The following is a 13,323-nucleotide window of genomic DNA, read 5'->3' as shown; positions in this document are numbered from 1 at the left end:
CTTCAGACAGCAGTCTGGGATGGCATAAGCCTCATCTAATTTGTTTTCCATCTCTCAGGGATCACTGTCCTCTCTTGCATAATGTCCAGTGTTTTGAGAATCATTGTTTCATATATTTTATCGAGTTTTATAGTTGTTTCAGGCAGAAGGGTGAATCTGATCACTTGTACTCCATCTTGACTAGGTATGGAAGTTCTCCAGACAGTGTTGATATCATGTCCCATTTGGTTTTCTGCAAGCAGTTGAACTGGGAGATGACATAGAGGTTGTAAGGGAAGCATAGGATAGATCATGAGATGGAGTAAGGTACCACAAATCTGGGTGAGACAAGTAGGTATCATGGTGGGATTTAGGGTATAGGATTGGTCCAGAGTAATTCTCCAGAACACCCTGACTGTATAGGGACCACCTTCGATAGTATAGTTTCCAGTCCCCGCTGCCATGGTTCCACCAATCATAATGACTCAGCCTTCTGTGTACCTGACAGAGTTAGGCCATGCAGGATATCAAAATGAATGATTTAAGATTTGCCTTAAAGGAACTTACTGTCTATTACAGGCAATATATAACTTTATACAAGATAGAAAATGGTAAATTTGATAATAGGAATATGGATAAAATCATATAAGAATTAAGAAGAAGGGGTGCCTGGGTGGCTCAGTGGGTTAAGCCTCTGCCTTCGGCTCAGGTCCTGATCTCAGGGTCCTAGGATGGAGCCCATGTCGGGCTCTCTGCTCAGGGTGGAGCCTGCTTCTCCCTCTCTCTCTGCCTGCTGCTCTGCCTGTTTGTGATATCTCTCTCTCTGTCAAATAAATAAATAAAATCTTTAAATTAAAAAAAAAAAAGAATTAAGAAGAAGATGACATTACTTACAAGGAAGAGAACTGACAGTAAGCACCAAGCATTGTACTTGGTGCTTTGTATTGTTTGGTTAAAGCACTTGGCATTTTGCCTGGCAAAAAGTAAGTCATTCCTTATTTTTATAGCTAGGATCGGTGATTAAGAGCATGTGCTCTGAAGTTGGACAGTTAGATTTGAATACCACTTCCTCTTAATTAGCTTTGTAACTTGGTCAAATTACTTAAACTTTCAGTTCTTCATTTTTTTCTTTCTTCTGAAAGAATAGTAGTAGCTACCTAACTGTTATGAGGATTTAATTAATTTTTTTTTAAATCTTGGAATCTGTAACATACCAGTCAATATATGTTCATTTTTATAATTAATATTAATAATAAAATTTTAAGTCCTGAAAGGTAAACGTGATCCTTATTTATTTTTTTTTAAGTAAGCTCTACATCCAGTGTGGAGCCCAACATGGGGCTTGAATTCCTGACCCTGAGATCAAGACCTGAGCTGAAATCAAGAGTTGGATGCTCAACCAGCTGACCCACCCAGGCACCCCATCTGTATTTTCAAGATAATGTATCTGTTAGAGAGCGTCTTTGGCTGCTTGCAACAGAGACATGATTATGGTGGCTTAACAAAATAAAGAGGTCTAACATTTTTTATGAAACCAAATCTGAAGGCAGTCTCACCAGGGCTGGTATGGTGATTCCCTGTGCCCACCAGGAACCAACCCTCCCTTAATCTTTTCACATAACCATGTCTAACATGTGGCTATTATCTATGTATTTGTTGCTTTTTTGTCCATGATGGTTGCTCCACTTGCAGCACTGATGAGAGTTCTGACTGTAAGAATGGAATGGGCAAAAGGCCTATACTGGGAGAATGAGCCAAAGGTCTTTTTTAGGAGACCCATCAGCAACTTCCACTTTTATCGGATTGGTTAGAAGAGTTCTATATTTTGTGAGATTAAGAGTCACTTATGGTTTGTTTCCCTCCCAAACCCATCTTGTTTCATTTATTCTTCTCCTACCCCCTTAACCCCCCATGTTGCATCTCCACTTCCTCATATCAGGGAGATCATATGATAGTTGTCTTTCTCCGATTGACTTATTTCGCTAAGTACGATACCCTCTAGTTCCATCCACGTAGTCACAAATGGCAAGATTTTATTTCTTTTGATGGCTGCATAGTATTCCATTGTGTATATATACCACCTCTTCTTTATCCATCTGTTGATGGACATCTAGGTTCTTTCCATAGTTTGGCTATTGTAGACATTGCTGCTATAAACATTCGGGTGCACGTGCCCCTTCGGATCACTACGTTTGTATCTTTAGGGTAAATACCCAGTAGTGCAATTGCTGGGTCATAAGGTAGCTCTCTTTTCAACATTCTGAGGAACCTCCATGTTGTTTTCCAGAGTGGTTGCACCAGCTTGCATTCCCACCAACAGTTTAGGAGGGTTCCCCTTTCTCCACATCCTCACCAGTATCTGTCATTTCCCGACTTGTTAATTTTAGCCATTCTGACTGGTGTGAGGTGGTATCTCATTGTGGTTTTGATTTGTATTTCCCTGATGCCGAGTGATGTGGAGCACTTTTTCATGTGTCTGTTGGCCATCTGGATGTCTTCTTTGGAGAAATGTCTGTTCAGGTCCTCTGCCCATTTCTTGATTGGATTATTTGTCCTTTGGGTGTTGAGTTTGCTAAGTTCTTTATAGATTTTGGACACTAGCCCTTTATCTGATATGTCGTTTGCAAATATCTTCTCCCATTCTGTCATTTGTCTTTTGGTTTTGTGAACTGTTTCCTTTGCTGTGCAAAAGCTTTTGATCTTGATAAAATCCCAATAGTTCATTTTTGCCCTTGCTTCCCTTGCCTTTGGCGATGTTCCTAGGAAGATGTTGCTGCGGCTGAGGTTGAAGAGGTTGCTGCCTGTGTTCTCCTCAAGGATTTTGATGGACATTGGGGAGGGTATGTGCTATGGTGAGTGCTGTGAAGTGTGTAAACCTGGCGATTCACAGACCTGTACCCCTGGGGATAAAAATATATGTTTATAAAAAATTTTAAATAAAATAAATAAATAAATAAAGAAGAGTTATATAACCATCCCACTTATAAGGGCTGCTAGGAAACGTAGTTCTTTTGAAATCTGGCTACCACCCCAAGAAAAATTGCATTTTAGTAAGACAGAATTCATTGACTAACATTTAGGCCACTAATGATGTCTCTCACAAATGGGAGAACTGAAATTCAGAAATTCAGTTGTTTGAGGTTGTTAAACAACTACAAAGTGATATAGTTAATATTGGTAGCAAGGTCTGTCCAGTACCATTCCACATTCCTTTTGCCACACGCTCCAGCAAACAAGTGATCTTTTCATTATAGGATCTTTAAGTCGGATCTTTCATGACATGGACATGAGATTAAAATGCAGATATATAGAATTCAAGGAGCAAGTAGAGGGAATTATATGGCTCTTTGGGGGATACAAACACAACGTTCATTTTGATGAGAGTTTTAGGAGTCAATGAAGGAAAGAAATTGGGGAAAAGACTGGAAAGGTGAGAGAAAGCTTAGATAGTAGAAATTCTAGAAGGCCAGACAAAGAATTTTATATTTTGCTTAGTATGTGTTACATTTAAAGTATTGAAATGATCCATTAAAGGGGCCCATTGAATCAAAAACCTTTTCTAGGGGCTCCTCGGTGGCTTGGTCAGTTGGGCATCTGCTTTTGGCTCAGGTCGTGATCCCTGGGTCCTGGGTTTGAGCCCCACAGCCGCATATTTGCTCAGCCAGGAGCCTGCTTCTCCACCCCCCAGCCCCCGCCTGCCGCTCTCCCTGCTTATGTACACCCTCTCTCTCTTTCTCTCTGTCAAATAAATAAAATCTTTAAAAATAAGAGCACTTTCCTAAAATTTGGATGAAACTTAAAATTTCGCAGGTTTCTGAAGGTAGGTATAATGGACAAATGGAAGTGCCAGAGTAATTTTTTGATTACCATAATAAAATTGTATAACAAATTTCTGGCCTTGACTATTGTATCTGTAATTGCTTTATAGAAACTGTTGGGTTTTTACATTTATGTTCTACAAAGACACTCAAAAATCTTAAAAATGGACATTCATTCATTCTGCAAAGCAGACATATTTCCTGCCCTTTTGGAGTTTACATTCCAGTAAAGGGAGAAAGATAATAATAAACAGTAATAAGTATATCTAAACATAAGTACATTGTATATGTTTATATGTAAGTATATGTACTTAAATGTATTATTGTATGTATTGTATGTATTATTAAATGTATTACTATATGCTTATACTTTAGGTTGACAAGTGATAGAGCATAAAAATGGAACAGAGAAAAACATACAAAGTTAGTATGGTAAGAGCTGCAATTTTTAAATAGGGCAGCCAGAATGGGCCTCATTGAGAAGTACATGCAAGCAAATTCTTAAAGACAATTAAGAGGGTCATGCAGATCCCATGCAGAGCAGTGCAAATAAGAGGGAACTGCAGGATCGGGCAGTATCCGCTGTACCTGAAGGTCAGCAACAAGGCTAGTGTGTTTGGAGTGGAGTGAGCAAGTAAGAGAGTACTGGGAAATGAGGTCAGAGAGATAGTAGGTCATGTACGGTCTTATAATCCATCATAAAGATTTTGGCTTTTACTCTGAGCAGAAATGGAAAGCTGTTGCCAAATTTTGAGCAGAATGACAACATAATATGACACCCTTTAAGAGCGTAATTTTGGGGATGCCTGGGTGGCTCAGTTTGTTGAGCATCCACTCTTTGATTTTGGCTCAGGTTGTGATCTCAGAGTCATGAGATCAAGCCTTGCATGGGCCTCCGTGCTCAGAGTGTAGTCTGCTCAAGATTTTCATTCTCCTTCCACCTCTGTTCCTCCCCGCACTCTTTCTCTTCCTCTCTCTCTCTCAAATAAATAAATAAATAAATAAATAAATAAATAAATTTGTCCATTATATTAAGAACAAACTTTATAGTTTATCTGTTTCTCCCTGCTCGACTAAAACTGCATGGGCAAGGATCTTTGTCTTTTTTTGGTTCGTTGATATATGACAGTGGCAGATGCTTAGAAAATATTGTTGAATGAACATCCAGCTTTTAGAGTGTCCTTATAAAAAAACAAATGGGGAACAACCTAAAGAGAGTAGGGAAAGTTGTTGTGTAAGCTGCTGAAGAAATATTTTTGAGTAGGAGAAAGGGGATCTAGTCCCTAAGGAAGGGGCTTAACTTTAGATAGTCCCATGGATACCTTATTTATTGAGTATTTATTGAGAACCAGACACTGTGTTACCTGCTGGCTGTATGAAAGGTTAGCAAAACCTAATCCTAGCCCTATAGGGACTCACAGTGTAGTGGCAGGCAGGTTGTTTTGTTTTGTTTTGTTTTTAAGATTTATTTATTTTAGAGAGCACAGGTGCAGGAGGAGGGGCAGAGGGAGAGGGAGAGAATCTCAAGCCGACTCCCTTCTGAGCTGGGAACCCTACCTAGGGCTGGATCTCACTACCCAGAGATCATGACCTGAGCCAAAATCAAGACCCAGCCGCTTAACCAGTTGAGCCACCTAGGCACCCCGTGACAGACAGTTTTTTCATCAACTAGTCATAAAATGGTGTGATAAGTACTTTCAATTCAAACAAAGGAAAAAGCATTGTAAATCAAAGAAGTTCCAGCCTAGTGGACAATTCGGGTTATGGAGGGAATAACAGATTGTCTAAGAAGGCGAAAGTTTATGAAAGAATTACTTCTAAACTTTGACTTCCCACTATCCAATCAAAAAGGTATTATGTATAAACTTTGTGTCATTCCAATCAGATCCTCTGCCTTGCAACTCATCTTAAAATAGATCCCAGAGGGACGCCTGGGTGGCTCAGTGGGTTAAAGCCTCTGCCTTCAGCTCAGGTCATGATCTCAGGGTCCTGGGATTGAGCCCCACATCGGGCTCTCTGCTTGGCAGGGAGCCTGCTTCCTCCTCTTTCTCTCTGCCTGCTTCTCTGCCTGCTTCTGATCTCTGTCAAATAAATAAATAAATAAAATCTTTAAAAAAAAATAGATCCCAGAACTCATAAATATTGCACCTCTAACTTCCCCTGTGAGATACTAAGACTATCCAGAGAGTATTCTCCCTTACTGCAATAAGCAAAAACCTCAGTTTTGCTTTATCAACAGGTTATTTTGGAGGTATTTTAAAGGAGCCAGCATTTGACGGTCTTGAAGGTCTAATCAAAACTGGTCACCTTGGAAACAGCATGCTTTTCTGAGGCGTTTTGAGCCTCCTGCACAGGGTCTCTCCTATGGCAGTGGTGAGGTAAGTTCATGTGGGTTTGAGCTCTGATTTCTAATTTTTTAATCAAATACTCCAGATGCTAAGTTTAGTTCTTTTGTTTGTTTGTTTGTTTAGTTTGAGAGTGGTATCTCGGAATAAACTCTTTAAAAATCCGATTGATGATCAGAAAAACTTTTATTTGGTAGAAATCTGCATTATTACTGTCAGCACTACTGTTTGTCCTTGTTATTTCTTCGTTGTGGATCTATGAGAGGAAGTTCATACGGACAAAGATGGGTGCACACTTGCGGGTTCAGAAGGTTTCTCTTCATACTGCCATCCTTTGGGAAAACTGTCTCAAGTCATTGATGAAAGTTTTATGAGAATTTTGCCCACTCTTTTTTGTTTTGTCCATGAAAGCCTGATTCTCTTTAGGGGTGGGGTCCCCAAGATTCAAGGCTCACATTTGGCTAAGTGTTGTCAGACTCATGGGTTTATCTTTAGTTTGGTTCTGTAGCCATTCTGGACTGGACTCCTACATCTTAAATGTATTTATGCTAGAATCAAAATGTGTCTTGTTTGCTTTCTAAATGATAAAAAGAATTATTTTGAATTATAATTGGTTTATAATTACATATACATATATATATATAATTACATATAGTTATATAATTATAATTGGTTATAATCGGGGGAACTTTTTATATAAACAAAACTGTTCATTTGGGGCGGTACTTTGAAGCAAAAAGAAAGCAATATCCCAAACATACAGTTGTCTACATTTTAAGGCAAGAGGAAAATTCCAAAATATATTGAAGGGATTATGAAATTGCCTCCTTAAAAGATTCTTTGGCAAAGGCAAGAGAAAATTTGAAAATTTTAAAACTGTCTTTTCTAAATCCTTTCAAATCACAATTTGAACATGATGTCCTTTATTCGTCTATTCTACTTCCTTGTCCCATGTTCCTCCATTTCCCTCTGTTCTGTCTCTCTTTCTGACTTTTTTTCCTTCCCTTCAAAATGCCCCTAAACAGAGAGTTTTACTACTCTAAAAGAGAAAGATCACTTTAATATAAGAAATACCCCTCTCATTTTTATACTTAAGGTATTAACAATTATTGGCATTTTTATCATATAAAATCAAATTATCAAGGGGTCTAAATTACAGTCATTACAGTTGTAATGACTGATTCCCCTCCCTCATCCTCTTTTGTGTGCATGTTAAAATAGGTTTTCCTACATCTAAACTTTCCCCTCGCTTTAATTAAGCAGAGATAATTAGTCTTTTACAATGATAATTTTGTATTTGACTAAAGCTGGCCACTCTCGTTTTTAATTTCTATTCCTTTTCTTTTCCCTCCCTAGGGAAACATTAAAGATTAATTGATGAAAATAATTGTTCTCTCATTATGTGTTCAGTCCAGGAATGTCTAGTAAAGAATTTCTAAAATAGAAAAATCGTTAAACTGTGTTGTGCTTCTTTTTCTTCAAAATTGCTTTTAAGAGATATTTCTGGTTAAAACTACAGGAAAAGAGACACTTGGGTGGCTCTGTCACTTGAACATCGACTCTTAATTTTGGCTCAGGTCATGATCTTAGGGTCATGAGGTAGAACCCTACATGGGGCTCAATGTTTAGCACAGAGTCTGCTTGTCTCCCTCTCTTTACTCCTCCCCATGCTCGCTCATCCTCTCTCTCTGTCTCTGTGTCTCTTGCTCAAATAAATAAATGAAGTCTTTAAAAACTGCAAGAAAAGAAGAAAAAAACCTTGATTCCAAGATGAAGGGCTTTGAGGCAGGATTTAAAAGAGTTTTTATAATTTCATCTATGAATACAAAGTTTGTATGTCATACAGAAAATGTTCATAAGATATTCCTGATAGAGGAATCATTGGACAAATTAGAATGAGTTAATCACACTGGTTTAAAGGATTAAAAAACAATTATCTTCCTGACTTTAAAAAGTCACATTAATGAAAAAAAAAACAGTCACATGAATGCCAACAGGATATGCTAGTTTATATAAGAAGATTGAACATCTCATAATTTAAACTTTATATAATTTCTTGCATTGGATTTATGGGACAAATTATTATCATTTCTACAAATTATTTGCTTACAAAAATTTAGAATTGTGATTAACTAGATAAAATTGTAATGATAGGTATCTTCTAAAGTTTATAATCTTATTTCTATAATATCAGAATTCTTTTTTTTTTAATATTTTATTTATTTATTTGACAGAGATCACAAGTAGTCAGAGAGGCAGGCAGAGAGAGAGAGGAGGAAGCAGCTCCCTGCTGAGCGGAGAGCCCGATGCGGGGCTCGATCCCAGGACCCTGGGATCATGATCCGAGCCGAAGGCAGAGGCTTTAACCCACTGAGCCACCAAGGCGCCCCTATAATATCAAAATTCTTAAAGACTTTATATTTGGGGCACCTGGGTGACTCAGTCAGTTAAGCGTCTGCGTTTGGCTTGGGTCATGATCCCAGGGTCCTGGGATCGAGCCCTGACTTGGGACTCCCTGCTCGGGAGAGTCTACTTCTCCATCTGCCTCTAACCCCTCCCTTGCTTGTGCTCTCTTTCTCTCTCAAATAAACAAATAAAATCTTAAAAAAAAAAAAAACCTTCATATTTAACTAAAATGGTAATTTCTAGTTCCTTAGCTAACTCAAAGACCTTAAACAAAGGTTAAACTGAGTTAATTGATACATAATCTTTGAATACTTGGACAAACTTTAAAGAAAAAAAATGAGTGACATTGGTCACTGAACAGTTTTATTTTACTGCTATTCTTATATGTTTAAAAATAGATCTAGATTGGGACTCCTGGCTGGCTTAGTTGGTAAAGCATTTGACTCTTGATCTCAGGTTTGCAAGTTTAAGCCCCACGTTGGGCCTGGAGCTTACTTTAAAAAAAATAAAAACAGATACAGATACACAGGATGTGAAAATAATTTTGGAATTTATTTATTTATTTATTTTTTTAAAGTAAGCTCCAAACCCAGCATGGAGCCCAGGTTGGGGCTTGAACTCATGACTCTGAGATCAAGACCTGAGCTGAGATCAAGAATCAGCCTGGTGGTGGGTATTAAGGAGGACACGTATTGCATGGAGCACTGGGTGTGGTGCATAAACAATGAATCTTGGAACACTGAAAAAAAAAATTAAATTACAAAAAAAAAAAAAAAAAGATACACTAGCAGGAAAAAAACAAAATCAGACACTTAACCAACTAAGCCACCCAGGCATCCCTGGATTTTGTTATATACATAATCTCCTTAAAATTTATAAAGACAATATGACAAAGATGCTCTTTAGAAAAAGAACTAAGCAATTCTTATTTTCTGTCTTCTAGTTTTGTCTAGGAAGAAATAAAAGTTGGTCATCTAGGTTAAATGGAGCAAGTAAGACTACATTCTGTATAATTACAGAGAGATAGGACTATGTATGCAAAACCATGTGTATGGTTTGTTTCTCAAAGAAATTGTTGTACTTAGTATGATACTTTAATAGAAGGCTGAAGTGGCCTTCTAAAAGCAGAGCTTCAGTGTTAACTCAGAGGCAGCATTCTGAAAGGACTGATGCCATCCTTGAAGATGTAATATATGCCTTATTCCAGAGAACTCTGTATGTTGCTGTGTTCCTGACAGGAAGAATACATGGGTCCAGCCACCAAGTAGCCCCGATGACATTCCCAGTGACACACTGAGAGATTTTATTCTTCCCGTCCCTTGTAGGGATGGAGGTCCTGATCCCCAAAGGGAGCATACTCTTGCCAGGGCGAGCACAAAGTTTTTGTTCAACTATAAGATAAGGCTGCTGTTAGTGCACTTTGACATCCCTGTGTCTGGTCACCAACAGGTAAGAAGAGGCATCAGCATTGTGGCAGGGGTGATCAACCCAGTTCAGCGGGAGGACATAGGCAGGGGGACTGTAGGTGGAACCCAGATGATTCATTTGGACACCTTTTTGTATTTCCATGCCCCGCTGTAACTGAATGGATGCATGCAGCAGTGTCAGCATAAGAACAATAGCTCAGTCCCCTCGGGGGACTGCTAAGATTCCCGATTTGAGTCCTGCTGATGTGGGAAACAAAGGCAAAAGAAAAATTAAATATCCCATTGACAAATCCTTGAAATAGGCCAAGTGACATTCCTCTAGGAATTCAGCTGCCTCAATGTTAATATTTTGCCATGGGGAAAAGACAATGTTAGCCTGACCCCCAGGATCCTATAAGTCTAGTTTAACATACAAAAATTCCTTTGGAAACTTCCTTTATCTCTAGACCCCAAGATACATGTTGGCAGTCAGATATACATCTGAAGGGTCTCATGACTAAGGTTTTATCAGACAGTAATAGATGACCTTTTCCTAGCAATAGCCCCCTCAGTGTCCTGGAAACCTTGTTTCCAATATTGCTTAGAGCCTTACACTATCCCTAACCCCCTCCCAACTTGAAAGTATATAATCACCACTCCTCATGACCCCAGTGCCGCTTTTTCTGTGCATGGGTCCTGTCCCTATGCTTTCATAAAACCACCTTTTTCACCAAAGATGTCTCAAGAATTCTTTCTTGGCCAATGGCCCTGAACCCTAACATCTTTCCTAGATCAGTCCCACCAGTAAGCCCCCAAGACCTGGTGAGGTAATAGCTGAGGGTCAGTTAGAATAAATCCTGGAAGTGGGGGAGCATGAATACCAGTTGTGACTCCAGAGATCAACTATAGTGTCAGAGGTTCCTTCTGAGTTTCCCCTCGGGAAGATGGACCCAGAAGAACCATGGAACGCTGGCCCTCTGACCTATGGGAAGAGAGAAGTCTGTTCAGCACAAGAGGTAGGCCATGACAGCTGTGAAAATGAGCCGCTGCAGATGGAGTAATTGGCAAATGGTCCCAGCCACTATGCTCTAGATCTACCACGGTCCTTCTCGCAGAAAATGTGCTTCTCGCAGGCTGCTCTCAGTGAGACGGCAAAAGTACGAAGATGGTCCCATTTCTGTGAGAAGGAGGACTCTCTGACTTGAGGTTTCCCCATCAGCCTTGCAGACTTTACTCAATACTAATGAGGCCCTTGCATTGAAGAACTGAAGTTAGACTCCCCGCGTCCCAAGCCTCATAAATATCTTACGTTTGCCCTTCTTCCTCAGAGACACCGCTAAGATCTGTCAAGGTAGTATTCTCCTTACTGCAATAAGCAAAATACTTAGTTTTTCTTTATCAACAGGTTATTGTAGTGGTATTTTTAGGCAGGTAGCCTTCAACAGATGAGAAGGAACCATCATTCAAAATTAGAGGGAAGAGCCTCACAGGTAGGCGGAATAGTAAATGCGAAGGCCTTGAGGTGGAAAAAGGGTATTAAAGGACAGAAAGGCCAGTGTGGTTTTAGCTTAGAAGCAATAGAGAAGGTGGTATGGGATGAGGTCAGAAAAGTACAGAAGGCCTTGGAGTCCATGGTAATTGTACTATCAGTATCATTCTGAGTAAAGCAAAACCCATTAGAGGGTTTTTAATGGAGGAGTGATTTACCTGGGTTTATATGTTGTAGAAGAATGTGTTATGAAGGGACATGAATGGAAATGGGGCCAGCAATTCGATTATTGGAATAGCGCAGGTGAGATCTTAGGTGATTTAGATCTAGAGTGATAGTGATACAGGAAGCAAAGAGAAATGGACAAATTCAGAATATATTTTAGAGGTAAAATCATCAGGACTTGCTGACTGGTTGGCAGGTGGGGATGTGTGTGAAGGAAGGGAAGGAATGAAGAATGACTCCAGCCAGGGTTTTACCCTTGAGCAATTGTGTGAATGGTAGTCCATTTTACTGAGTTGAGGAAAACTGAGGGGAGGAATAGATTGAGAAGAGAAAAGCAAGAGCCCTTTTTTGAACCTGTCTGGTTTTGACTTCCAAATTGAAATATTAAGTAGGCACTTAGAGTTATAAGTCTCGAGGTCAGGATGGGAGATAAACATTGTTGTGATTGATCAACATATGGATGGTAATGAGAAACTAGAGAACAGAGACATCACCTGAGGAAAAAAATGCAGATAAAGAAGAGGATTGCCCAGGATCTAGCCCTGAGGCCTTACAGCATTCAGGTTAGCTGGAGCAGGAAATACATGTAAGATATTAAAAGGAACACCAAAAATACTTAAAACTGGTAAATTGAGTCCACTTTGGAACCTGTGAGGAAAAATTGGGGCAGAAAGTATCTCAGATTACATTAGTTGCTAATTAAAGCAATCTGTTCTATCCCTTAGTTAACAAATACGTATTCAGTGTATACAATGTATTATAACAGAGGTGTCCAAGAGACATTACAACATAATGTGGTAAGTCCAGTCTGAATGGCCCTTAATAAATCATGTTTATATATAACACTCCCCTACAAGTGAGGCATGTCAGATTTTTAGACTTGATTATAAAAATATTTCAAAAAAGTCTGTCTGCTTTGTAGTCTTTATTTAATTTTATTATTTATTTATTTATTTTTTAACATCTTAATTTAATTTTATTTTTTCAGTGTTCCAAGATTCACTGTAGTCTTTTTTAAAAAGGATTTTATTTTTTTATGAGACAGAGAACGGTTGCACAAGGGGGGAGGGGCAAAGGGAGAGGGAGAAGAAGGCTCCCCACCGACCCCAAGATCATGACTATGACCAGAGCATAAGGCAGACACTCAACAAACTGAGCCATCCAGGTGCCCCTGTTTTCTAGTCTTTTTAAAACTACCGTAAACTCTCAATTTTTATCTTTTTTATACATTATTCAATTTTTAATTTAATAAACATTAAACTTTTTAACTTATTTTGCTTTTGCCTAAAATATGTTTAGGTGGCAGTAATAAATTCTGCCTTTAAAAAAGATGATTAGAATTATATAAATATATTAACTATCTTAAGAAGACACTTCTCTGTTCAGGCTGGATTAACATGTGAAAATACATTTTAATGCTTTGATATTCTTCTAGAAGAGTTTAACCAAATGATATAGGAAAAAAAATAACAACAACTAGCTTGTAGTAGCTATAAAAATACAATTTGTGGCTTTCAAAATAACAGACTTCTGTATCAGTTGCGTAATAGTGATTATTTATTCATGGAGTCTTTTTATTTCCATGGAAACACTGAGATCATTTTAATTTTTAATTACACTAGAGTTTACAGTTCCATAGACTTTAACTCTGTAGT

General features: G+C 38.6%; 1 protein-coding gene across 3 annotated transcripts in view; it reads left to right on the top strand.

The window, feature by feature from the left end:
* CARF (calcium responsive transcription factor) overlaps positions 1-13,323 on the top strand; it is a 99,494-nt gene that overhangs the window by 70,731 nt on the left and 15,440 nt on the right. For all 3 annotated transcript variants that reach the window (XR_004382961.1, XR_004382960.1, XR_004382962.1), the window contains one exon: positions 6,037-6,175. The gene's annotated coding sequence lies outside the window, so the exon portion shown is untranslated. The remainder of the gene's footprint in view (positions 1-6,036; positions 6,176-13,323) is intronic.

The sequence above is a fragment of the Lontra canadensis genome, unplaced genomic scaffold, assembly GCF_010015895.1.
Source record: "Lontra canadensis isolate GAN:19392208 unplaced genomic scaffold, GSC_riverotter_1.0 scaffold18, whole genome shotgun sequence".
Classification (NCBI taxonomy): Eukaryota; Metazoa; Chordata; class Mammalia; order Carnivora; family Mustelidae; genus Lontra; species Lontra canadensis.
The sequence above is the reverse complement of the archived record's forward strand: the minus strand, read 5'-3'. Positions and strand labels throughout refer to the sequence as shown.